Source organism: Hetaerina americana, unplaced genomic scaffold, assembly GCF_022747635.1.
Source record: "Hetaerina americana unplaced genomic scaffold, ioHetAmer1.1.p SCAF_14, whole genome shotgun sequence".
NCBI lineage: Eukaryota > Metazoa > Arthropoda > Insecta > Odonata > Calopterygidae > Hetaerina > Hetaerina americana.
The window spans coordinates 12,210,442-12,237,999 of NW_027286514.1; the positions used below are offsets into that span (position 1 = coordinate 12,210,442).

Genomic DNA, 27,558 nt, shown 5'->3' on the forward strand with positions numbered 1-27,558 from the left:
AAGCAAGAGATTAACGATCTTGGCTGTCGCTAATAAGCCTCACCAATCAATCAACGACATTTCCCAAAGCCGATCCTGCCTCTCAGAGGACAAAAACAAGTCGCCTTTTCAAACCCATCCCATTCTGACTGACTCCACGCATATTTTTCATCTCTCCCCTCGTTAAAAGTCGTCACTTTCCATCCTCGCAATGGTCTTCAACCCACGTTCAAAAACTTTCATTCCACGACCATCACTTCCTCCTGAAAGGTATTCTAACTCATCCACGGCCCGCCCGCTATTTAGCCTGAGGCGTCCCCTCCTAGCTACTCACTCCATGTCCCTCCACCTTTTCTCTCTCTATCCTCTCACTTTATTTTGTATCCACTTCGTCGAAATTTGGCAGAGGCGTTTTTTTTTATTTAGGTCGTTTAATTTCTGCGATCCAGGCTGGAGGCCAGGATTTCCCTTGGGGAAGAGAATGGGCTTGAAGAAGGGGAATACTATTGAGAACAAACTTCTTTTCGAGCCCAAATAAATGAAGGACAAATAAACAACATAACGTAAACAAGCGTGTCAAACAAAATATTTAGGCGCCCCTCGTTTGTCCTACGAAAACCTGATCTCGAGTCTCGGTAAACTGTACGAAAGCAATGATATCCGATATCCGGCGGAGGCTCGGAAGGGTAATATTTACTTCCAGTAAATAATGTGACGAGACACGTCATGAAGTTGGTTTCACGTAAAAAAATCTAACTGAATATAATTGTACGAGAAAAAATTCTGATGATAAAGATTTTCAGTGCATACGGTGTTATCCTTCCTTAAAGTATCACTGATCTAAAAAAACGACTAGCTAGATAAAAGGTAGGTGATAAGTATTTATAGAAAAAATTAAAATGGCAAATAAAATGGATATGATTTAAACGCATGAAAAATGTATCTAATTAGAATTCGATCAAAGGATGGCATTGGAATATAGTGAATGACTAAACATTGAAAACATTCATGATTTTTCGAAAATAAAAGCCGTAAAATTGTAAAAACCAAAGATTCCTTCCATGGGAGTTGATACCTCAAAATAAACCCCCCAAATTAGCATGTAGGTAATTTTGCGTTTTTAATGGCGATACACATTTTGGAATTATGTAAATTAAAAGACTAAATAAGGTACCTGCTCCCAAGAACAAAATTTAATTTTATTTAGATTTCCGAGTAGTAAAGTTCGCCTTTCAAACGATAGCATCCAATAAGTGTATCAATAAATTTTTCAAGATATCATAACTGGTAATTAAAGAAGCATGTGTGATTGCAAATTGAGAGAGAAATAAAAAGAAAGATAATATTTGAGAAAACTAAAGTCACCCTTTTTCGAAGTTTCACTCTCAGCAGTTATCTCAGGCAATTGACTAAGATTAACGGCAGGGTTTTGTAAAAACATCATTCCTTGCATTTTAACAGTAAAATAACCTTCGCTTTTGACGACTCCATTACCACAACCAAATACAGTGAATTTAGTACAGAGAAAAATATTAAATTATCTCGAAATAACTATCCCGTTATATTAATACATCTTGCAAAGACAGAAAAAAGAGGAAAACGGTAAATTTAACTTTTGTTCCTGTATCTGCTCCTGAAATTTTGCCACTTAATTACAAAGTAACTATTACACATAATCATCTATTTTCAACGTATAGGAAAAAAATATGAGCCAGAAAATAATACCAGGGTAGGTAATTAGTAATGACATACGGTAATTCCGTCAAATTCTCGGTTGCTCTGTTCCGATTGTACACCCCCGAAAAGTATTACGTGGGACTCCCAGGTACCTGTACTTTTATATTTCACCCGAGGGTAATTCTCTCTTACCCGCGGCAGTCAATTCCAGTCCGCACCGTCTGCTTTTAAATCCTTTACATCTGGTTGCGAACCATGGTTAATCGAAATAGATTTCACGCATTATCAAATATTCATATTGACGTCAAAACAGGATTGGCCTCCTGCATTTTGATATATATCGTTTTGATTGGGCACGTATCCCCAAGGTGATAGGCTCCACTCTACAAGAGGTTTCGAGCGTCCTTCAAGCATGACCACCCCCCTCAGCCTAATCGGAGAAAGACCCCAGTCTTCCTTTTGTCACGCCCCACTGTGGAAGGCTGCGAACCCCGGGTCGGGAGAACGGTTAGAAGCTGCGGAAAGAATCAGGAGTGGCTACGAAAATTCTAATGCTGCGTAAAATCGGGCGTCAAAATCGAGGCCCAGCCTACATTCTTCCTACATGTGTGTTGTGAATGAGCAACTGGTTCAACCGATGAGCGCAAGAGTCAGGTTCAAACCAATCCAATGATTCATTCATATGACCGCATCAAATTTCAAGATCAACAATTTATACGAAGGATAAAGTAAGATGTATGGATAAGACGATAAGTATGAGTAAACTAAAGGGACCGATGGAATTCGTAGGTTTGGAGGCCAAAGTAAAAGAAAATTATCCCGAAAGACACAGAAAGATAAATGTAAGAAAAATGGTGAAGAGGTGGGGGCGAATACATGTGGGTACCTAAGAATTTCCATATTGCCAATGAGATAATTTAATGGAGATATCACCTACGCCAATTACTACACAGAAATTTCTTCCCTTTGGAAAGATAGGCAATATTTTTGACTGCTAAATTTCACAAATCCTGATCGATTATGATGATGCAATTTTAAAGCTACCAATTTATTCACAATATTAATCAATATAACATTTTTGAGTGCCACTACGACAGTCTTTTGAAGTGGATATAAGTGCCATCACATTTCTTTGTAATGAATTGAACTATTGCCATTCATTCTCTGGCAACTATTCTGAATTTTTCAATTCAGGATGCAAAAAAATCATTGAATACTTTATAATGAAAGATAATTTTCATTTTAACAAAACGTAGAGAGCAAAAATGGCGACAAATTTCTACGAACAGGTTTCCCGGAGATTTCCATAAATTATCTGCATGCCATCTTATTTTTTTTCAAATGAAATTTCCTCAAGTTTGAACGTCGGTCGAAATGAGTGCATTCAAGCCTAATGCATGGCTATAAATCGAATTTGACTCTACTAACTAATTTTATTTAACTCTATACGCCACAAAGATTTTATTGCTAAGTCACGCTGTTGCATGGAGATAAATATAAGCAGTTTTATCTGAGATTTTCAAACCGATTAATGGCTGTGATAAATACACGACTTTTTCCCTGAGTTCTTGGGTAAACGCCTGAGCTTTTGGGATGGAGTCCAGTCTTTCCCCAGAGAGTAAATTGCACCACGCGAGGTCGTGCATTTATCTTTAAAACCAAGATGTAAACAAAGGATTTGCGTGCCACACACTCGTCCATTTCCCAGCACGCAGTATCAGTGTAATACCATAATTATTCGTGAATTTTCTGCACTCGAGTAGCTTAACGTATTCCTGTCGTTTGTCACGAACAATGAACATTTTTATTGTGGCTTAATTTATTCTCTCCCAACTTTGGTTGGTAAATAAAAAAGGAAATCTCCCGATTAGCACATAATCCTGAGCCCCTGAATAACCAACCCTAATGGTGAATCCACCACGACTAACGGCGCTGCTATTAAACTCTGAAATTGTTGCATTGAAATGCACATTAGCGGATGACTCCGTTAAAAGTTACTGTTGCGGCATCTCCCGCAGTTTCTTTGGAATTTGGCGCTGCTATTATTGACAGCAGACTGTGCCGTAGCACTGTCGCCATACATAATCGGCTGCAAATACATCAATCGCTCTGTGTTTTTTGTAGAAATAATAAAATCGATGTAATTAACTAATTTCCGCATGGCAACGACAGTTCAGGTAATAAAGATAAACTAGAGTATAAAAGAATTTAAGAAAAGCAAAGTATTTGCAATAAAAGGTATGATTACATTTTGAAATAGCTAAAGTGAAGCAGCAATTATGTGGATATTTATTTTTTGATTAAACGAAGGCCTTCAATGATCGATCTTAATATATACGCTATAACTAAACTATTCGAATTCTCTAAATTTTTAATAACCATAACTAGCCCGATCCACCATGACTAGCCACGGACCTTAGCTAATTTCCTTTGCTTCTCCGAAAATTGTTGAGATAAAATAAGAAAAAATAAATTTCATTAGAGGTTTAAGACACCGTTTGTCAATTAAATAAGATCCATTTTATGTTGTGTGTTGACATTAAAATAGCTGGTCAAAAATATTGAGGCGGGGCGGCTTTTTTGCATAGTGACACGTGAAAGTGAACTGAAACTTGGATTACCAGCTATAAGTAACGTACAGTAAGATGGTGCTACTTTGGCTCACAAATTTTGAAGAGATATTGATGAACTAGCTTAAAATACGGCAGGAAAACTATTGAGTGTCTCAAACCACTTCTATCAGAGCAACACGAATGAGGGTGGCTGTCTTCAAGTAAAAAAAATCCCCTGCATTCAAAGTATCTTTAGAGTGTGTTTCATCCAAAGAAAGTTTCAGTAGTCGTACTTTTCTCCTCCTTTTCCCCTCCTTAGTTTATTCGAAAGAGAATTTTTTAAATGGTCCCTTTAGAGCAAAATTGGTATCCGCAATAAAAAATTTTTTAATACGAAGGTATTCTCTTTTTCTTAAACCACCTAATATAAAACAGACATTAAATGTTTACGTTTCCGTTAAAAAAATATGGTTTAACACGTAAAAATCACAAAAGTCAATATTAATTTTATCCATGGGTGTGCCACTGGCACACACTACAAAACTTAGAAAACAGAAAAAAAGGAAACAAAACTTTCAAGGGATCAATATTTTCGCATTTCTCCTTGCGAAGGGACAAATAGCTAGCGCCTTGGCATAAATACCCTTGGTTCCTCGTTTTAATCGTTTCTAAGGTTAATAATTAAGCGATGTGTTGATTATTAGATGACATGAACCATTTTGTATTTTTCATTATTAAACAAGGGAAAACATTTTTTGTGGGATAAACTGACATAAACTAGTTACACTAAATTTTATTAATTGGTATTATAACAAGTTTCGCATCACTTTCTTGCAAATACTTTCAGAGAAGCGGTTAGTCAAGTGTCAGAAAACGCAACCAACATGATCGTATTCCATAAATCATCATTAAGAAATATTTAAAAATATCGTAAATCTGGAACACAAGGTACTGCTTTAAAATTCAATTAAAAAACGTTAATATATTTGATGAAAAGGACTTAATTTACATCCCTACGACCCCGCGTAATACAGTACGAACCGGTATGAAAAGGGGAGAAGAGAACGGTTCCGTGGGAGGGAGCGCACGAAGAGTCCTCGGCTAGGGGCGGGAGGGAAGGAGCGAAAGTGAGGGTCGACATTCCCGCCGGAAATGACGAAGGATTATGAAAAGATATTAAAATGAAATAAGTAAATTTGTAATTCCACACTCACTTTATTTAGAACACGACCTAGGTTTCGACGTTGAACGTCATCATCAGACCTGATGATGAAACCTGACTTAAAAACTTAGTTCGTGTTCCAAATAAATTCTGTGTGGAATAACAGAGTTATTTATTCAATTTCAATATTTTATGCCAATTCCATAAATATACGCCAGAAACATGTACAACAAGTAATGAAAAGAGCCTAAAACGCCTTCGACGAACAAATCAATGTGTTCCTGTCTTGACAAGTCATAAAAAGAGGGGAAACTATGGACGTCCCTTCGAGACTGAAAGTACAGGTACAAAATACCTGTATATCGAGTTTTGCGTCCGAACGAGTTCCCATCTACGATAGGAGGGAAATAAATCCGTCATAACGGACATCATCTTCGAAGAAAAAATTCCTTATGCTCCCGGAATCGCCAATGATGCCCGTATGATATATGTGACGGATGGATTTTTGGAAAAATATATCGATCGTCAAGCCTTCAAAAATATATGAACTTAAGGCAAGGGAAATAGTCCGTGAAAGGGAGAGACTGCTCAACTGTTCGGTTTCCTATTTATTTTCTTCGCTCCTCGTGCTGAGAGTACACAGTAATATCGCGTCACTTCGCGAAAACACGACACTGATTTTTATGATCGAAGGAAAAGATCCCTGGGTGTGTGTTTAGCATGCCTCACCCCTTCTAATTTAGAAAAGCAGGCTCTCGCTCGGCGTATCATTAAGTATTCTCCCCCGGGAATATGCAACATTTGGAGAAAATACAGGGTGTTACACCAAGTCGAAAGGAAACTTTAATGACGGAAGGTCGATACTTAACGAAACACTCGATATGATCGATGGTACTTAATGAAACCACTCCTGTATATTTTTCCGGTATTGATTGATATACCTGATAATTATTGTCATCGTATATCTCCGGAGTATTTTTTTCTCTATACTGTTTACATCAAGATCGTCCGTCTTGTGATATTATCATCGTACAAACATGGTAACCAGTATGAAATGCATGGCATTTCTCGATACCTAGGCGTATGTTTCAACTTTTGAAAATTTGTATAACCCCTAAAGTGTCTTGTCTTTGCAAGCTGCTCCTTCGCGATAACATTTTAAGCCATTAAAAATGAGGTTGAACATATAAACATTTAATAGGCGGGTAGGCAGGTAGTATTCAGCAACGAGAACAAGACATCCTTTGGAATAGGACGTAGCGACGTTTAGGACGCTAAAAAATGGCCATCCCTTTCAACATCGCTTGCCGGTAAGTTTCCCCCACCTGCCAAGTATAAATTTAGGACGCAAAGCAGTCCCGTCACTTGCGATCCTATGCGAGAGTTACCCCGACGGAGGTGAAGCAGATACTTATACCCTTACGAATCCTCCTTCCCCACCACTCATTCGCTATCCCTAGAATGCCTTGCTGCCACTACCGTCATCTTACCGATGTGGGATTCGCTCTCACGGCCTACCTATATTGCGAATAACAACGTCCTATCACGTTAACTTATTGGTCTTCGGTAACTAACCAGTTACCGTTATTTCATGCATGCAAGTGATTGCAGTGGATCAAAAAAATTGAAGAACGATGTTTTCAGGCGTGATTTACATGATGCTATCCGTCTAATAGGACTCGTACTTGTACAATGCGTACGATATATCACAGTTTTCTATTTTTTAATACGATAAATAAAGTAAAAATTATGAAAATATATTTCCATCGAAAGGAGATGAATTAATTATACGGGTAAGTAAGTTCGAAGTGCCAAGCAGCATAATACAGAAGAAAGAGGAAAGCAAACTATTATGCCACACAGAATTAACTTAACCATTACGCCAAACAACTAATTTGTTTTTAGTCAATTTCAATGATTCAGATTAACTTAAAAGTGTTAAATAAGTTTAGCGTCCCAAAAATGTGATACCCTATCAAAAAAACTCGTCGTGCTTTCTCCTGTGAAACCAACCCATCCTTTCACAGATTTATCGATTCTAATATTTTCTCATAATTCGCACCGGCTTTGATTTAATTGCGTTCGCGTTTTATTTCAAAAACAGCTACCAGCTTAAGCGAGTAACCAAGGTATCTGGTAGGCCAAACAACGGCGTGTGGCTGTTTCTAGCGTTCTCATACCCGACGTTACGCCGATTACCTTGGTTGGAATGCTTAGGGTGCGCTCCGATTCTCGGTTAAACCGCTTTGAATTCATCAGATTGCCATTCCGTTTCTGCATACTCGCTCCTAACAGCTTGGTGCACGCATCAGTCGCTTCGGCATATGGCCCGGAGCGCTTGATGCGGTGGTGTATGCTCGCTCTAGGACCGCGTCAGTAGAATTCAGACACGCGTTGAAGCGAGAATTGGAATTCACCATTAGCGATGGAAACAAGGCATGAAACTCATCAAGCAAACGCTCAAACATTACGCCCCAGGACTCTTTAAAGCTCACCTCACATTGAATATGGGAACATAACTCGGGAATAACTAAACACAAAGACCGGAGCCTTATACAAAAATGGCACGAGGTAACAAGGCTCAAACAATTTGATTACCTCTCTCCTTTATGCTCACCAATCAGAATTATTTGTATCTTACAAATGTCTTATCGTTCGTGATTGGTTGACTCATGATTGGAATGACACCGATAGTAAATTACCGGTTCAATTTATTCTTAAAAGATGAACATGAATCATCATTCGCTATGAGTTATGCTATCACGGAGTGTTTAAACCGCACTCGTTTTCCAGCGTTACGTATGTTCAACTCTTGCTTTCCCAAGTCCTAAGTACTTAAGCTACCCTTCCCGCTCAGCCATTCATCAACTTTAAGCGCCCTGAAGATCTCCCACTTTTCCATGACCTCATCGTCTCTTTCACAACATCCTCCGTTCTGAATCCGTGAGTGCACTCGAATGGGTTTTGTCAACAAACGCGAATCGGAGGCGCTCTCAACCCTACTCTACCCCAGGGGACGGGCCTTATTTCTTGCACGGGGGAAGACGGGGATCAAAGCGAGCCATCGCCGGGGCAACGGAAGGAAGAGAGAGGGCCTTGAGAGATGCTGATGATGATAAAATGGCATCAAGAAGGAAGCGGCGGACGGGAAGGGAGATGAAGGATGATTGACAAGGCCGTGAGCTATTTCGCGGAAAGTGGGAGATTGGACGAAGATGACGACGTGACATTTCGATGTTTTCTCGTTACGTCACGAGTGTCGTTACGTTTTTCCTTCGCGTCGCCTTCATAATTTAGCCTATTCTTCCCGATGCGAGCGGCCCTCTTCGACTGTTTCAAAATTAGATAGCTGACGTAGGCCGTCTGTCTATCTGCACGAACCGACTCCGGGGTGCGTGGCAGAGGTTATGACAGTGTCCTTACCACGATAAATCATATGAATGTGACATGTTAGCATGTATGTGTGGATTTCAGATTTACAACTACTCGTAGATTCAAAATGATAGAACCGTGGATTTTGAAAATGTGTTACTCCGGTCAAATTCTGCCAACGAGCAAAGCATTATAAAAATTCTGAAAGCTCCCTGCATGAGTTAAATTAAATAAAGGCACCAAGTTAGTGACGAAAATGTTACTTCAAGGTCTTTTGACAAGATAACTCACGTAAAGAGAACGAAAAATCAAATCATACGAGGATGTATGTGACAACATATTGTGAAACGGGTACGGAGTGCTGACTTTTGGCATTTGTCGAACTTACCCTCTGCTAGAGTCAAGTGCTCCCATTCCCCTTGTACCATTTGAGGCTTACCGATTTCGCGAGTGAGATTTGCGGGTCATCAAGCTTTAGTTAGACAGTCACCCAAAGGGTTACAGTTACGGCTGAGTGCATCGGAAAACCAGTGTGATAGGTATGGGATGATTAATGTAAGCGAAACAGGGTTTATGAGGTTTTATAGAAAGAGGAAAGCTTAGTTTGACGTTACAATAGTTGGACAAAAACTAGAGCATGTGGATCAGTTTACCTATGTTGGAAGTGTCTGGGACCAAGATGGTCAAAGTAATAGGAATATAAGAAGGAGAATCGCGTTATACGTATTAGCTTTTACAAGTAGGAGAGAATTGATGACAGGAACTCTGGGTAAGGATGTTAAGAAAAGACTAGTGAAAACTTTGGGAGGGTGCGTGGGTTTGTACAACTTGGTTTTGTACCGTACGTAAGTTAATCTGACTGAAAAAATTAAAGGTCAAACCAACGAACTATGGAAATTAATGCTGAGGGAGGAGAGGGCATTATCTTTCCACTAGATAATCAGTCATGTGCGGGTTTACTTAAGCTTACAAGGGCACTTATCAATATGCAAAATCAAAATCAATAATGCCTGCATAAAAGTAAACACATGTAGGCCCGACGGTCGACCCTAGACAATATCATTAGTGACCCCATGCTATCCCATCTCCACCCCAGTAGCGCCCCGTATGACCCATAACTTGTTATTGACGCTACAGGGAGGCATTCTTCTCAGGCGATAAAAAAGACACACGCAGCTTATAAATACTGCTTTGTGTCGCAATCTTTCGATGAGCTAATGCGAATCCTTTTACAGCATAGCTACCAGTAACAACAAATAAAAACCGAGGAAAATTGACGTGTACGGCTGCTGGAAGAACTAAACAGAAAATCAAAAAACACTAATTTCAACTGCTATGTGGACCATTTTAACGTCAGTATCATTATAATCCCCCTGCATGTTGCATGAGGTAAGATTAAATTGATTGACACTATTGCGAAAAGTTCATAAGACAAATTTTTCTTAAATATATTCAACACCATCGTTACACAACTTCAGGAAGTTTGCCCCAGGTTCATATTTCGTCCATATTTCTGCCGTATGTCCGCGAAGAAAATTGCCTTTTCAAATCCACTTTAAAAGATACATATAATTTTCTTGTAATGAAAGCCTTCTACATCTCCACTTTTTGCGTCCAATGCATACATTTGTGTTGTGCAACGATCCTCAATGGCTCAATTCAATGTTCTCTGATATGGAAAATTACCCTATTACGCAGGAAAAGAGGAGAATTTTAATGGCAATCTACCAGTCAAGCCAGGTTTTAGATGGACTTACAAACCACAATTACACTTCTGAGCTTCACCTAACACGATATAATGTAACCCTCTAAACTACGATAAAGCATTCTTCATTCCATCCAGTACGCCTATTCTTCTTCACATGACTCGTCTGTTTAACTTCCTCCTCGCCATCACAGTCTGAGGCATTCAATCTCCAATCAAAATACTCTGAATCCACCTTTACCTGTCTCCTTTCAATTTCTGTCAAAAACTCTCTCTCCCCCATTTCACTCTCTTCCTTTTTCTTTATTTATCGGGACGGTGCAGTGGCTAACTTAATGGATTCCAATCCAGAGGGCCCGGGTTCGAATGCTGGAGACGGCAAATATTTTTCAGTGGTATTCCGATCCTTACTTGAGATGCTTTGTGGAGAGCACTTTGAGTGAGTACGCTGTCCGTCGGATGGGACGTTAAGCTGTGGACCCCTTGGCGCCTTTCGTAAAGAGTAGGCTAATGCCGACGCCGGGTTTCTCTCCACCCTTTCTCCTTTCCCATCCATCCCCAATAGCACAAATGACCACAGCTGTCAGACGCCTCCCCTAAATCTACTGCTACTACAAAGTAATCCTGATAATAATCCACATTTCTATCTATCGGTAGCCTCCGTACTGTTATTACATTATGCCTAACTAACCCCATTCTGAACTCACACGGTTTCTCTCCTAGGAAATCATTTTCCCCATTCTCCTCATATTTTGTTAAATATTAGAAGTACTACTTCAGCAGCCTGCGAATTAATCAATCTTAAAATCCTAAAGCCCTCGCAGACGCCTGATTTTCCTTTTTTGAGATCGGAATGAATACAGATAAAACGAAGTCTTTCGGCCAAATTCTTGCCTCTCAACAAGGATGCTAAAAAAACAACCATAAAAACTTTCCCTTCCCTGTTTTCCCAAACCCTTAAGTACCTAGTTCCTTGGCGATGGCACCGATCCCAAAAGCCTCGTTCGAATTCATTTTCTTAAATGCATTTCCCATCTCGCAATCAAGTGTACCTGAAACTAAGCTATCCTCGTCTTTTTATTGCTAAAATTGCAGGACACTAACCATATAGCTCCTCTTCGTATTCTTCACATTTCTCCTTTACCTTTCCCTACGTATATTAGTGACTTTGTCTTCGTATTTCTGGCAGTGTGCCCGAATTTTCCGTGCTTACTTCTTGACAGTACTTTCACGAAATGAACAGCGCACTCATTTCATCCTTTCTCGGTAAAATCTCCATATCCACGTGCTACTTCTTCAATCGTGTTTATTTTGTCCTATTTGTTTTTCGTCTTAGTTTCTTATTTATCTCTTGGGTCTTCCTTTTAGCTTATTCTGTATTTATAATATTCCATTTCCTTCTCTCGTCTATCTTTCTGAATTAATACTCTTTAATCCATGGCTTCTTCAACTTTTTTTCCTATTTACTTTACCTTTTTTCATATTGTTTCGTTTAGGCTTCCGGTGCCCTTTTATAATGTTTCCTGTAATTTAATTCTGTATTGTAATATATTCTGATACATCTCCGAGACGCCGACATTTTCTAAGCACTGTTTAAACCAGGTGTTATTTATTATTAAGCCAATTCTCCTACCGAACCCCCCGTAGTCATTCCTTTTTCTTAAACCGTGTTCCTATGCCTCTTGTTTGGTTCTAAAAAGCCCAACACCGCATCCTAATTCCGGTCACCACCATCGACTTCTTCCTTCCAAAAATATTCGGAATCACTCTCTCTCTATTCCATCGAATAAACTGTCTACTTATTCCACTCTATGATCAGTCATTGGTACGTAGATCTGATTTGAACCAAGTTCGTTGGTCCAGCTATTACCACTACTAACATTATTCTATCAATCAAATCCTTTGTACATACTATTTTTTCCACCCTTCCGTTCAAAGCTACTGTCACCCTTCGCTGGGACTCTTCCCCACAGCTATAAATTATTCTTTTCCTATCGCTCCAGGAAATCCTGCTATTTCACTGTCTCACTCTGCGCAGTTCTAATACGTACATCTCAGTTACCTTTCCCCATCTTCTGCTTGATATTTTCTAACTCCCACACTCTCAAATCGTCCTAACATTCTGAGTCCCTATTCTAACAAGTTCGCTCCTACTCCATATCTTGTTTGCTGCTGCAGTCGATACCATTTTTTAAGGATTACTCGGGATGACGACCGCAAAAGCTCTGCATCACCCGCCGTGCGGGCGCCTCACTAAGCAACCAAATCTGCACGGTATACGGCAAGTCAAGCTCCTACCCTCCGACCTATCTGGTACTGTTGACCCTCCCAGAAGCTGTAGACCATGCGAGCTCTTTCACCACGTCAGGCCGCCGTCCGTGTGGGGGTAACTCTTTAGTATAAGGATTCTGATTAAATTGTATCAAATGGTATCTATATCATTAAGCAGAGTCGTATCAAATATGCCAAATATAAAAAAAACATAAACACAGTAATCAACCCGAAGGTCGGTTTAGTAGGTGATGGCAGAGATGGTCATGGTAGAGATCACCCAGTACTAAGCCCTATATGGCGTGTGAAAATTCACACATCAGGGTAGGGGGGGCAGTTCCTTTCCCTGTGCCGGTTATGGTTTCCCAGGCAGACCTGGTACCCGAAAAATCACTTTAGCTTGGGTGGAGCTGCAGGTGCCCAGAATGCCTTGCCCGGGAATCGAACCCGGGACCCTCCGGTCAGCAGTCCAACGTTCTACACACTGGACTACCGCGACCCAATGCCAAATGTATTTTAATTAAAATTTTCTTCATTTGAATGAATAGACTTGGACACTGAGGTCACCATCATTTACCTTGACCTAAGTACTGATACTAGTTATAGATAAAACTCGCACAACTCGCAAAATCTATCTACGCCATGAATACATATGTATACTATATTAAAATTACGATACTCGTATATCTGCTCGTGTTTGTTCTCATATGGTGCTCTGATTTTTATTTCTATGCATGTTTACATCCAAGAACAGATGAACTAAAAGAAAATTGTTAACGTATAATTGAAGTGAGATCAGATATGAAAAAATCTGCACTAAATGTTTGCGTTGGTCCTCTCCATTCAATATTAAATCATTCCTCACCCGAGTTCTACTTTGGTCCTATTTCTATCCAATGACATCTTCCATGCCATCATTAATGTCTCACTTTTCAATGCATCGGGGAGCAATAAGCCAACGTTTTCTCCCATTGAGACGTTTTTCCGGTTAATCTCATGCTCAATTTCCTTTAGAACGGAATTATTGCACGGGACGAGGAATTTTCGTGTTCTCCTTGGAAAAATTTGAATTAAATATTTTCGATTGTTATTTTAAAAGCATACTGATAATGATGGCTTAGTGTACGAATGCTGAGTTTTTTCGTGCTGAGTCCTCACTGGCATGAATTTACTGTAAAATGAGGTCGGGCCAACTCTATTTCAAAAGATCAAATCGTAACCATGAAAACTGACTCATTGTCATTACCGTGATAGGATTAGGATTAGATCAATCGATATTCAAAAAGTACAATGTGTAGCAATTTTTTCAAAAAGAGAAGGCTGTAACTCGAAAAGGGAAGCTTATTTTTTATCTTCATGGTCTTTACGGGTTATCGAAAGAGTTTCATCTTGAATTTAGCCAAGCTAACAAAGTCCTACACTGAGTCCTACACTGACGTTTTCCTCATAAATATGCTCCTAGTACCCGAGAGAAGTAGTGAAATGTCAACTATTATCAATCCAAAGAAAAAGTTATCTGAATAAATAAAACTGAATAAAAAAACCTCCTTTAAAATCGATGGTGAACACTAGTTCAATAGTTTTAAGCATAAGTTTTCCTATCACGCATTTTTAATGAAATATTACCTGAGTAAATTCATCCTGTACTCCCTCTTTTTTGTTCGCAGGTACCTTTAGTTTTGCGACCAACAACCACCGTTTTCTCCTGTTTAGACGCTAACTTAACTTCAGGTTGGGAAAATCATTTTTCTGTCGAATGCGTCTGCGAAGTACTCCCATGTCATATCAGCGTTGAGGGTCCGCAATGTTTTTATCTTGCGGTTTACGATAAAAAAGTTCGATAATCGATAAAGTTGTGGCGTGAGAGATAAGATAAGCGCCGAGTTAATATGTGGCGATGCCGTCGTTGGCAATTCAACAGAGTAAGCGATGGACGGAAGCAGTTCCAAAATGTCAACAACGCCCATTTTTTTTAGATAAACACGGGAATTACAAGTTTTAACGCGGTGTCAGAAAACTCAAGTCCGTTTCCACGCCAAATCTCTGACCAGGTGGTTGAAAAATACATGAAAAATGGATATAATAAGCGCAGCTTATTGTTTGTTAAATCCCACCTAATTGCGCGGAATAGATGGGGGCACCTTCGGCATTAAAGAGCTGGCGAAAATGTTGTCAACACAAAAACATCGAATGCGACGAAAGCCAAGGTAAGGCAGCCTTCCAGCCAAGGGCGTAAGCACAAATTGTTTGTGTGGGATCAAGCGATTAGGTTTATATTTCACCATCTTCCCACCGTGTGGCCTCGGATTCGATAACCGAATGCGGCTGAATCCTCCGCGGTCACCACGGGGTCCCACGTGATGGAAAAAGGAATTGCAAACTGTTAGTAAACCCGATGGGATACTCCAATTCGACCTCTCTGGCTCCATTCGCAAAAGTTAGCCATCAACAAAGCCTCGCCTTCATTTCCCCGCCCTCGCCCCTCTCCACTATTTCCTATTATGGACTGTTTTCCCACCTCTCCTAAGTGACACATATCACCTCAGTCTTAGGACGACTCTCATCAACGACTAATTACGACGAGTGAAGTTGACACCGAGGCGTTACCATTGTCAACTCGACGATAACTCAGCCGAGCAGGAGGCAGACTTCATTCAGTTATCAACGAAAGAGTTGAAGTCCTAAACCCAACCCAAGAGTTCCTTCTACCTAAATTATATGACTACCGAAATGTCACAGTATGGCGTACCTTATCTCAAAACAGAAGACTTAAGAACTGTCATGCTGAGGATTGATACGAAATAGACACGATTAGCAGGTGAGTCAACTCCCTACAAGTTCGGCGACACCTAAGACGCATGGCACAAATTACTCGGTATAAAATGCTCCTTTACACCTTGTAAAACTATACTGATAGTTTTTCCTCTGAAATTCCCCTCTCGTACAAACTATTTCGTGTACCAGAAAAATTAATTAGAAAATTCGAGAAAGTATAAATAAATATGTGTATATAAAAACATACACACACACACACACACACACATATATATATATATATATATATATTATATATATATATATATATATATGTGTGTGTGTGTGTGTGTGTGTGTGTATGTTTTTATATACACATATTCATAATACATACATATATATACAATCATATATATATATATATATATATATATATATATACTCATATATACAGAAACAGATATAAGGAAAAGGGATAGGAACACATATAAAGGACGAACACAATTGAGGTGGTATATATATATATATATATATATATATATATATATATATATATATATATATATATATATGATTATATTTATATATACACATGCAAACACACACGCACACACACACACACATATATATATATATATTCAAACACGAAATCCCTCCAAACGGCGAACAAATACTCATTTATATAGAAACAGATATAAGGAAAAGGGATAGCAACACACATAAAGGACGAACACAGGAGAGGTGGGGAAGGCGGAATCAAGCAGATAACGAATGTAAAAATATTTCCTAGACCGGGATATATATATATATATATATATATATATATATATATATATATATATATATATATATATGTGTGTGTGTGTGTGTGTGTGTGTGTGTGTATTCACGTATACTTCATTATAGAGGAAATTCTACTGAACCGCGGAATGATGTGAATCACAATAAAAATGGTCGCTTAATATCAGGTCATTGTATTCTTCGCGTTATGAAGATCAGTTTGATTCCACATGGTCTCACCCGTCCACGGGGTTGATCAAAAACAGCATGAAATCAGTTACCCACTTCGCAACATTACTTCCATTTATATGGCATCTCATAATGGTCCGAAATTTAAACCCACTACAAAACATACATTGTGTGAACAGACACGAGAATATATTCTCACGGAAGCAGAGCATGTGGTTGGACAGAAACTATTTAGAACAGATGATGCTCCGCATTAATGCGTCCACTGCGGGTTATCACGCAGCACGAAGCCGTGGACGAGTCTTCGAACCACTCCATCCACGGCTGAGTGTGCGTTCAATCCATTTAATGCACGACCGACCTCCTCAATTAAAGAGCAACCCAGACGCTGACCCGCGCCCTCCGCATAGTACACACACGAGACAGTTGACGCGGGTTCCGTGCATATGCGACGAAAATAGACGCGAAACCCGCAGAAAGCCAAGCATTCCTCCTCGTCTTGCAGCGAAACCTTCGTCCGTCATCAGCGCGGGGCGAATTCGGCGACGCACTCTTGGAAATGAACGAACAAAAAAATTTTCAACGCGAAAACTGCGACGATAAATGGAGGGGGGAAGAGATAGAGATAAAATTAACAAACGAAATTCGCGGAGCGGAGCGATAAGTCGGGCGCTATATATCTCTAAGAGACCGATACGTGCATGGAAGGAGGGGGGGAAAGGGCTAAGAAAAGAATGCGAGAAGGGTGGAGAGAGAGAAAGAGGGAGAATGTTTTGGAGGAACAGAGAATTCCTTTGTGGACACCCTCAAGTTTACACGGCGAGATATGGACGATGGCAACTTCATCGAACTGCGACGCCGACGAATGACAGGGCCAGATGAGGCCATGGCGCATTTATGAGTGCGCTGAAGAGAGGACGAGACGAACGTCCAATAAAACACACGCACGCACGCAAACACACTTGAACACACACACGAAAACACCACACTCATCGCGATCTCCCAATACACAGGAAGAAGGAGAAAAATTTCCTCTTTCCCTTACCGCTCTTGAGGTCTCTCAGAGGCGGCGGCAGAAGAGGGGTCAAATGAAGACAGGCTGAGAATTAACCGCTGCCGGCGAGAGCGCTGCCCACGTTCCTCCTCTCAACTCCTCCGACGTTTACGAAGAACTGATTAAATGCGTGTATCTCGAAGGGCGAGGGAGAGTGAAATAAGGGCTCTCTCCAGGAATGTCCCTCCTTGCAAGTCTTTCCTTGATGGAGTGTGGGCCAGGAGACAGAGCGAGAGAGAGAGAGGGAGATAAGAGGGGTTGGTCGGCAGGGGTAACACCGCACGCAGCCTTCTCCTCGTTGGCTGGAGACGAGACGATACTTCCCTCGCAGCTCCAGGGGGAAAGAAAGTACGCCGACGGCGAGCCTCTCGCGAGCGGCTGGCCGACCCCTCCTGGATTTTTTTCTTCCACGTGGAGAGGATGGTCGCCGCCGCAGAAGTCTCGATGCTTGTATTTCCACACTCTCTCAAAAGATATTTCTCACACCGAAGGCGCGTAATATTTTTTTTGGCGCAGGTCAGGCGCGTGCGAGTGCAAAATGATAAGAGGGAAAGAGATAGAGAGAGAGTAAGAAGGGTAAAGGAAACCTTCACTTTTATTAAAATAAATGAAAAGGAAGGTGAGCGGGAGGGTGGGGGATGGTTGGCTTGAATGGAGCAGAGGGGAAGAATGAAATTAAACGGGATGGAAGGGAAACGGAAGTTATAATACGGGGGATGGGATAGAAGTGGATGGAATGGGGTTAGGTAGAGGAGAATAGGGCGAAGAGATGGATGGAGAGGGTTGGGGGCAAGGGTGTAAACAACAATTTGTGGGGGTTGAATGAAAGGGGTAAGACGAGGGGGGGAGGGAGAGATAAGAGAGATGGATTGCGAGAGAGAGAGGGGAAACAAGGGGGAGGGAGTTCTGGTCAATTAACTCGCGCGCTTCCCTGTGCTCCTCCTCCCTTCTTCGTCCACTGCGTCCCAGTCATAAGGCGACACACCGCTCACGCACAAACGCACGCACAAGGGGCCCCCTCCTCAAATTCTTTGCCACTCCCCCCCCCCCCCCCCGCAAACCAAGGCGACGCCCCTCTAGACTCGACCTTCTTCAGGCCTCCCTCCTCTCTCTCTCTTTCCTCCCGACCGAAACCTCCGCTTCAGAAAGGGGATCCCGACGTCCCTCTTCCAGGCCCAACAGCTGAAATAGACGCTGTCGAAATAACAAGTAGAGAGAGAAAGGGAGCGACGGAGAGGTGGTGGCGGTGGGATGGTGGGAAGAGCAAGGGTGAGACTGAGCGAGTGTGGGACAGGCCGCCCGCGCATGAGATTTCGCGGTCCGTGACGCGCCAACTCGCCCCCTCCCCACTCCCCCACCACCTGCCCCTCTCCGCACTGCCTCCTCCCCTCCCGCAACCCGCCCCTTACATCACACACTGTGTTTGTGAGTGTGTGTGTGTGGCAACTGCCGACTCACACCCGCTCCACCGTGTGCGTGGGTGGGCGTTGAGTGAGTGAGGCAGACTGGTGGGGGGGAGAAAGAGGAGGGTGGGGACAGCAGGGGAGGAGAAACAGAGGGGACGTTAGGGTGGGGGAGCGGGGTGGAAGGGTTCGGTGTAGAAAGCAAGGCGCGGGGTTGTGGAGTTGGTGATCCCACCCCTTCCGTCGGGATCTGTACCCTGAGCAGAAATATGGCAGTTTTCCGAACAGAAAAAAAAGCAAATAGATACGAAGGAAAGTCGCATGATTGGTCGAAATATTGTCATGAACGAGCATGCACGTCTTACCTAATAGTCCAAAACAAAGGGAATGTGGCAGGGGGTGTCAGGCCACCAGCCATCAGGGTAACTAGTGACTGTTACCATTCCGTGTCATTTTATTTGTCAGACGACGTTGCGTTGTCGCGCGTGATGTTTGTTTCCTTCCTTGCCTGGGACTGATCCGTTATTAGTTTCGCCTATCACCACGTTTTGGTCTCGTCTACCAATGAGCAGAGAGGTGACGCACGGTTGCTGGGAAATCTAAGAGATACGCGAGCCACTAAAGGAATCAATGCTTCAAGTTAGACCTTATCTGAACAAATAATAAGAGAATAATGCCGACGGCCTGTATAACGCCTGGGGAATAATTCTGATCTTAGATCACGTTGGTAGGCGAGCCTAGAATTGAAAATTAAGGGAATTAGTCAGTCGTTCAGGGGTATGCAAAAAATATTTTTTTTCGTCGAGCTGGTGGTGAAAAATGTACAAAGGGAAGTACAAAGAAAAATTGTACTTTGCACAAAAATGTCCAAAGGGAATGTCATGGGAAGAAACATCCAAACCACTCCAAAAAAATACATCTCAAATCTGTTCAAAATTTAGCGATTAAATCGCAAGTGACCTTGCATCTACACCTAATCCATCAAGCTTCCACGAAGGTGTGTGGCAGGAGGTGTCATGTAATCATCCATCAGGGTGCTGGAGATTATTAGATTTCCAAAATATTTTTTCTTTCGGCTAACCTGAATTTTCGGACTTTTTTGTTTTTTACTGTTTGGGTCAAGAATAGTACAAGGGAAAAGAGGTTACTTTAATTCCTCTTATCGCGAACTACATTTTCCCTAACTTTTAGCTGTAATCTCAAGTACCAAAGTAATATGGAGCCAGTGTTCTTCACCGCTACCGCTCCCTTAGCGTTTAATTCGAGCAAAGAGATTTGCAAGTATACTACATTTACTTATTTACGCCCTTCTCGCCGTAGCTTTGCGGTATCCAGAGGATTTCCTGTAACAGTTGACCGCTCAACTTAATTTCGCTCAATAGAGAGCCATCTGTTCTTTCATTATGATTTGTGGTGAGAGGGGTAGTGTTTTACCCGAAAATTGGTCCTTAAGACCAGGGTTTCAAATCTCAAACAAATATTCAAATTGGGGTTCTAATCAACGTAATATAACGCCCCTTCTCAATTTTTCCATCTAAATATTTTCTCTCAATTTATTTTCCCTAATGGCTGGTCGCGTAACACTACCAACCATATGCCCCTGCGGCGGTTGGCGGCGTGATATGTAGATGCAGGCCCCCGTTCCTAAACTAGCCAATACTCCAGCCAAGCCACAGAACTTCCCAAGATAACATTATTATCTAACCGCACCAAACGCCAGTGCCTACCCAGAGATGGACGCCTCTCCACGAATTTCCCATCCCCACCTCAAGTCCATTGAATGGAATAATATAGTATGTGTATTCGTGTAAAAATTAAAAAAAATAAACATCTAGGTTTTCGGGAATGCCTCCTTTGATAAATTGTAAATCACGAACCTATTAAATCAGTATATTGTGACTAAAAATCTTCTTTAATAAAATCTCAAATCCAAATGATTCAATAAAGCAAAGAATATAAAGAAACATACTTTCATCGACATATACTGGTCACAGAACGATCCAAAATTGTCTTGCAATGTCATGTTGCTGTTATTAATAATTAATATTATCGATCAATAAAGTATTATTAATACAAAACAAAATATAAAAACGAATATTAAATATGCATTCACGCTTATTAATAGTTAACTGCAGCTAGCCTTCAGTCTTACATCCCTTTTGTCGTGGGCCAAATATTTGCTGTAGTCCAATGCATAAGTAAAGATTACTTAGAATTTTAAGTATTGCAGCACTCTTAGTAACTTTTAGTTGCTCTTTGAAAAGTTCTACCATCCTATTTATCTGATTGATAACCTTGTTGAACAAGAATGAGAGGCCAAAGCACACAATCAAGTGGGCATCCAGAATCACTAAAGCTTATGAAATGAAACTTGCCTAATAACATGAATTTAAATGACTTCTAAACCTGCCAGATCAACGAGCTGCTTGTTACATCCAATGACTTACCATCGATGATGCATTCTGTTGCGCACTTGCATTGTGCATAGGTCAAATTTTCATTGGTTTCTTTTGCCTTATTTAAAAGCTGACGTGCAATAAGCTCGTGGCAACAAACAACTCAGGACAAGCGGAACAAATAGACCACGCATTGTGACGACTTAGCACCAAACTAATTTCTGTGGTAAAAGCACTTTTATTACCTAATTTTATAGCTATTTGCACAGCTATAATCAGTTTCTGTGGGATAGTAATAAAGTTAATGACGCTCCCTGATAGAGATGAACGGAGATTTGTGTTTTTGACCATTAATTTCCATTTTTCTAACCCCTTGCACGATATTTCGGCCCTTTTTGCATTAAACCATGAAAAATCCAAATATCGTCAGTTCTTATAAGTTTTCCCTCCTTCAAAGGGAAAGTTGTCCTTAATCATCCTCCCGGTGGTTAAGGACAACTTATAATGGGTGTCCTTTACAAGATTTAGTCATAGTCCTCATCCTAGCGGAGGAAGGAACTCCCAGTAGAACCAGCGGATTCATATAGCGGAAGGACATGCGAAAACCGTCTCCGCCGTTGCTCTCACCTTAGACCTACAACCGGAAAACGTGACCTCAGAAAGCGAAAGCCTTAGCCGGCTGTTGTGCTGACGTCATGCGATTAGTGGGACGCTAATCTTTGATTTTTACGACCGCTTCGTCGACGACCACGAGGCTCGTCGCCTCCGCTCGATCCGACTGTGAGTTCGACTACCTTCGGAGCAAGTCCGCGTACCCTTTCCGGTTTCCGATGAGCCATGTCAGTCCGTAAGGAGACTGTATGACCCTGAATTAGATTTAATTGAAGATAATTATCGTCTTTTCATGCTCACCTCCTCTGACGACGTAGAAAGGGATATGAAATCACTGGACGCTAAGGGTAAATATTCAATTTTAACTGTGCGTAAACGATATTGGACCTAAGATGTTGGCTTCTGCCTTACGTGGGTTGGAAGCTAAAGCTACGAAATTCCTTCTAACAAACAAACAAAGAAAAAGCCGAAACCGTACCGTGTGGTGACCCTCTTGAAGGCTCCGTTAGTCATAAGGATGCGATCGTTCTGGGCCTCCTGAGCTCACTACAACACTGGGGGTAATGAGAAAGGGTGAAGAAGCTAGGATATCCTGGCTTAGGCTTTTATTTCCTCCTGGAAATCTTTCCCACAGGGTTTCTGGAAGTCTGAATGCACAAAAAACTAATTCAAGGTTTTGTTGGTGTCGTTCGAGAGCTCTATTATGTTGCTCTGTCACTTGGCGACGGACCGGATCACAATCGGAAGCTTGACGCACAAGAAAGACAGGAAAACAGATGTTTGCGACTGGTGGGGCCGGCTCTTTTTCTTTATATGCACCAAGTGGGCAGCCTAAAGGGGCAAAAAGCACGAGGGGGTGTGACCAGAGCCATCGAGAGACATCTTAGGCGTGATCGAAATATATGAGTCGAAAATATGTCGAATATTAACGCCATCTCATTATTCAACAGGTATGTTTCGGGATGGGCGATCCTTAGCGATTATGCAATGGCTATCAGTCACTGCGGCCCCATACGATGGATGCAGTTTTGTTAGGTCAGGTGAAAAGAATACACACAAAAAGAGGGACATTGGAGGTATACCGAAGGAAGAGATGCTTTTAATCGATGTAGAGTAAGGAAAAGAATGAGTGGTGCCGTTTATCATGAATAGGTGGAAAACAAAAATTATGGACGCAAGTGTTAGTACTGAAAATGTCTTCATTTATCTAGAATGTGTCCCACGTGTTTATTTACAAGCGTTGTGTAGACCTTGAACCCTTTGAACACCTTCTGGGATATTTGCGAAGCAATGAAAGAATGATAATTTCTACATAATGCTCTACATATATTCTCAGAGCTGACTGGTGACAAATGTTCTGTACAGCCTTTTGGCACCACACTCTTTAGGATAGGATTGAGGCTGGGAATCGCTTGTTTGACACCATACGCCTTTCCACCATATACTTTATAAAGTTGGCATTACAATCGTGAAAGTAATCCCAACATTTAACCGTAAGCTAAAAAATATATTAACTTCCACCATTCCTACCTCTTCGTCCTGCCAACTCTATTCATCTACAGGTAGAATAAAGTTAAGTAAACGTGTTTATCGCTGCCCTAAACTTGAATGGAGGAGAATCCAAAGCAAAATTTTCTTCCTAAACCGTTGCTCAGTCACTGTGATAAGGATTTAAGGGCGACCGAGTTGAATCCTGGTAATTGGAGCATTTAGTAGGAACTTATCACCTCCCTGCCGAACACACGAGTGTGATCCCTTTCGGAAGGGAAACATGGGGAAAACATTTCCGGCGTATTAATACGATCCGATTACACGAAAAATGCTAATTCTCCAGAGAAAATATTACACCATAAAAAAATTAAAGCATTGTAAATATGACGCTGGTGGTCAATAAATCATTAGTTAACTTTTTTCGATTAAATGATTAGAAGAAGTCTATAACATGAGTTCCCCCCGCCACACGCCCTTGCGGCGGCTTGCGGGGTATTATGTATGTAGAGGAGTTATAAATATAATTTACTTGTACTCCATTCACATTTAATTGACAAAATCTCCTGAGTAGTCAGAAAAAATGGTCACACGTTATGAAAAGCTTGGATAAATATTTGCCAGAGAAGGATTTCACATAATTAAAAGCTCACAAAAAAATTGAGAGCTATTATTGATTATTTATGCAATGGGTAAAGTAATTTACGTTGCACTAAAACAACTAATTAAAATGGGCACCAACTGATGGTTATGATAAGTTCTCACCAGGACCCTTAATGGGTGAAAACTCGAAACCACCACATCTCCAAAGCCTCCAAATCTACGTCTGCCATCTTGCCTCAACGATCGAACGACACTACGCTCCATATTTTAAGTTTCACGAGCCTTCACTGAACATCCTTACTCAGCGTCCCTGTCATCAATTTCCTCCTCATGGTGAAAGCCTTTTTACCCAACGCATTTATTCTTTTTGAAACTACACTTCTTGGAACATTTCGGTCGAAAACACTTCCATGGTAGGTGAAATGCTCTACCAGCTCCACTCTGCACCAATTTTAACGCTCACCTTTGCCTCGAGAACTTCATTACCTTTGTTTTATTTACACTGATTCTCATCCAATGCCAAAATACTGATTTTTTAGTGTGCTAACCAATAAGTTGGATGGAGTTAGAAAGGGTGATTATATATCACCCTTAGGATGATAATCAGTTACTTAATATACAAAAAAGAAGTGTTGCGCGATAATAAATGAACGGAACAACATATACTTGAAAGAAATTCTCGACCCACCAACAAAGATATTGTTCGTCTATTGGATACGCGCTGTGAAACTCCATGACGTATTTAACGGCAGCATCCGGTGGTAGTAGCTTGTATGGAAACAATCCTCAGTTTCTCGCAAGTGTCAACGACGCAATTTTTTTTTTTTTGAGATTCAACACTCTCCAGCCTTAACTTCCAGAGAATCCGCATACTTCTTCTTCGATCCTCCCACTTCACGGACCGTCATTGAACACAGTAGGTCTGCATAATATCGTGGCTTTATTCATTCCGACTAACAATCAGCTGGACTGCCAGCTTATCAACAAATCACCTTGCTAGAAGTCAGAGAGATTAAGGAAGACAGCTAAGAACAAAAGTAGAATGCATTCTAAAAGAAGCGCTGAAGGATGAGGCTAAAATAACATAGTATTCATACAAATTCACACATACCTAATATATCAACATATCACGCGCTGGCTTGGCAAAAAAATGAGTACTTACAAAAAATAAAGTAGAGAGCTTAGGTATTTGCGAAGTGTCATCACTGAAGACATGTCCTGTTTAAGGGAATACAAGTAAAGCACAGCTATGGCAAAAAATGGATTTGATAATAAAATTAAACTACTTTGCGGGCCTCTGAAAAAGGAATAGAGAAGGAGATAGGCAAGATATTACATCTGAAGTGTGATACTGTACCGTAAAGAGACATGGAATTTACGGAAAGATGAGGTAAAAAGAATAGATAGAAAGATGAACGTCTTTATTCGAGCGACATTGAGACCATTAGGTCCTTTCTTCCAATTAAACCTTCAAACAAGTACATAACCGCAGTAATAATAATAAGGGAAAATTTAAAACGGTGCACAAAAAGAAAGGAATGGTAAAGTCATACATATAATAAAAGTAATAAGCATCAGATGTAATTTTATGGGAAAACCTAGGGAGTTCAGACATGAAGACCCTAGTAAAAACCCACGCGGGAAAACAACCACAAAGAACATGGGGTGTGAAAAACCTGCGGAAATCCTGCAAGATATTAAAAAAATAAAGTAATAAATTACAATAAATGCATATAAAAGATATTTTAAAAATAAAGTAATAAATTACAATAAATGCATATATAACAGTGTGGGGTACAATGCAAAAAAATCTTGCATTAAATAATCAACACGATATACAATGGACAGCAGTACAGTAAATGTATATGAATATGCAGACCTATATATTAAGTAAAATAAGAAATCATATGTTTAAAAGCTAGGTGAAGTCGATGGTCAGAAATGGTGGAGATAAAGCGGAATTGAGATGATATATGTCTGCATAGGAGTAGATTTAAGTGTATTCGTCACGTAGAATCATTTTAGTGTATGTTTTTCAATGAAGTGGGTGACTGGTAATTTTTAGGTATACTAGTATAATTATTTTTGTTATGAAAGAGACGTGAGATTTCATGCAGATTCCGCCTATCCTCAAGTTTTTAGCCATTTAAGTTCACAATACCTTTCAGAGACATGATCTCGCTTCTTGAGACGGCAGGCGTTTTGAGTTTACTGTAGTTTTAAAGTTAGTTCGAGTCTCAAGTCTTGGTAAACTGTATTGCAGTATTCGATGTGTGGTAGTATACTATTGAGTGTACAGAGGTCTTTGAAATATGCAACTAGTGGAAAATGGAAGGAATTAGACGGGAATACATAGTAAAGAATGAGGAGGGGCTGCGAAGGATTGGAGAGGAGAGAGAATTGTTAAAGATAATCAAGGAAAGGAAAGCTAATCGGTAAGGGCATTGTATGAGGAGGAGGATTCAACGGTATGGCCTGTTGAAGACTGTGGTAGATGGAATAATAGAAGGGAAGGGAGGACGAGGGAGAAAGAGTTGCTTGAATTTGGACATGATTAATAAGACTAGGAGAAAATATTAGGAAATGAAAAGAATGACTCAAGACAGGAAGACATGGAGGTCAACTATGAGTGAACCCGCCACGCGGTAGAACAAACAAAGTAGAGGACTCCAACTACACACTGAGCTAACTGCGCGAGAAGATGGTCTAAAACACTGGAAGCAAACATGAGAGATTCAGGATAGTTTGAGAATGTCAAAGGTTTTAACAGCAATGAAATCACTTCTGATCTATAAAGAAGACGGTTGATAAGTGCTCTTAACTTCATTTCATTTGACAGTATTTTTTCATTGGAATTAGTCATTTCAGTTCGATAAATGTTAGCAAGGCAGAAGATATTCAGAGTAAACTGTTTCAGGTTCAGCGAGCATATAAAAATGAGAAAAAAACACATGCTAAAGTTTACTAAGCTTTTATCAAGTGGCAGCCAATATTTTCGCAATGACTTTTCCTCTGAGGCTGAGGACGCAAAATGCCCACAGACAATTTTCTTGGCAATAAAATTAGCAAATAAAGCCATCATAAGAAATTGCTTGATATTTGTATCCATCAGCGTCGACTACCAATTGGTTACAAAGTCCGATTACAAAGTTTTCGTTGCCTTCGGTGTTTATTTAATCCACATTTTGGAAGAGTAGTGCTAAATAACTTTTAAATACAAATTTCGATAAATTAAACTACCAATTATTTTCTTTTCACTTGTTTTCAAATACCTATAGTTCATTTGTCTCCCATTCTCTGCTTGTCATAATTTTTTAATGACACATTTTTTTCATCTTGAACCATTCATTTCTGGTATGGAGAAAACACATAAAATAGTATAACAGACATCGGACTGAAATAACTCTAAGAGAGCTAAATCAACCCACATCAGAGGTAACGAACATTTTCACCGATAGGGGCTGATGGAATAGATATTACGTCACGCATGAAGGGAGGGACGTGTCCGGGTGGGAAAGCATGACGCGGGGTGGAGAGATTGGGTTGAGGCCTCACGCGGAA

General features: G+C 40.6%; 1 protein-coding gene across 2 annotated transcripts in view; it reads right to left on the reverse strand.

The window, feature by feature from the left end:
- Nucleotides 1-27,558, reverse strand: part of Nep3 (Neprilysin 3) — a 168,885-nt gene that overhangs the window by 58,911 nt on the left and 82,416 nt on the right. Inside the window, exon 1 of one of the 2 annotated variants that reach the window (XM_071583513.1) lies at nt 17,487-18,540. The exons of the other annotated variant lie outside the window; for it this stretch is intronic. The gene's annotated coding sequence lies outside the window, so the exon portion shown is untranslated. Of the gene's footprint in view, nt 1-17,486; nt 18,541-27,558 lie in introns of those variants that run through there. 2 annotated transcript variants of the gene reach the window in all.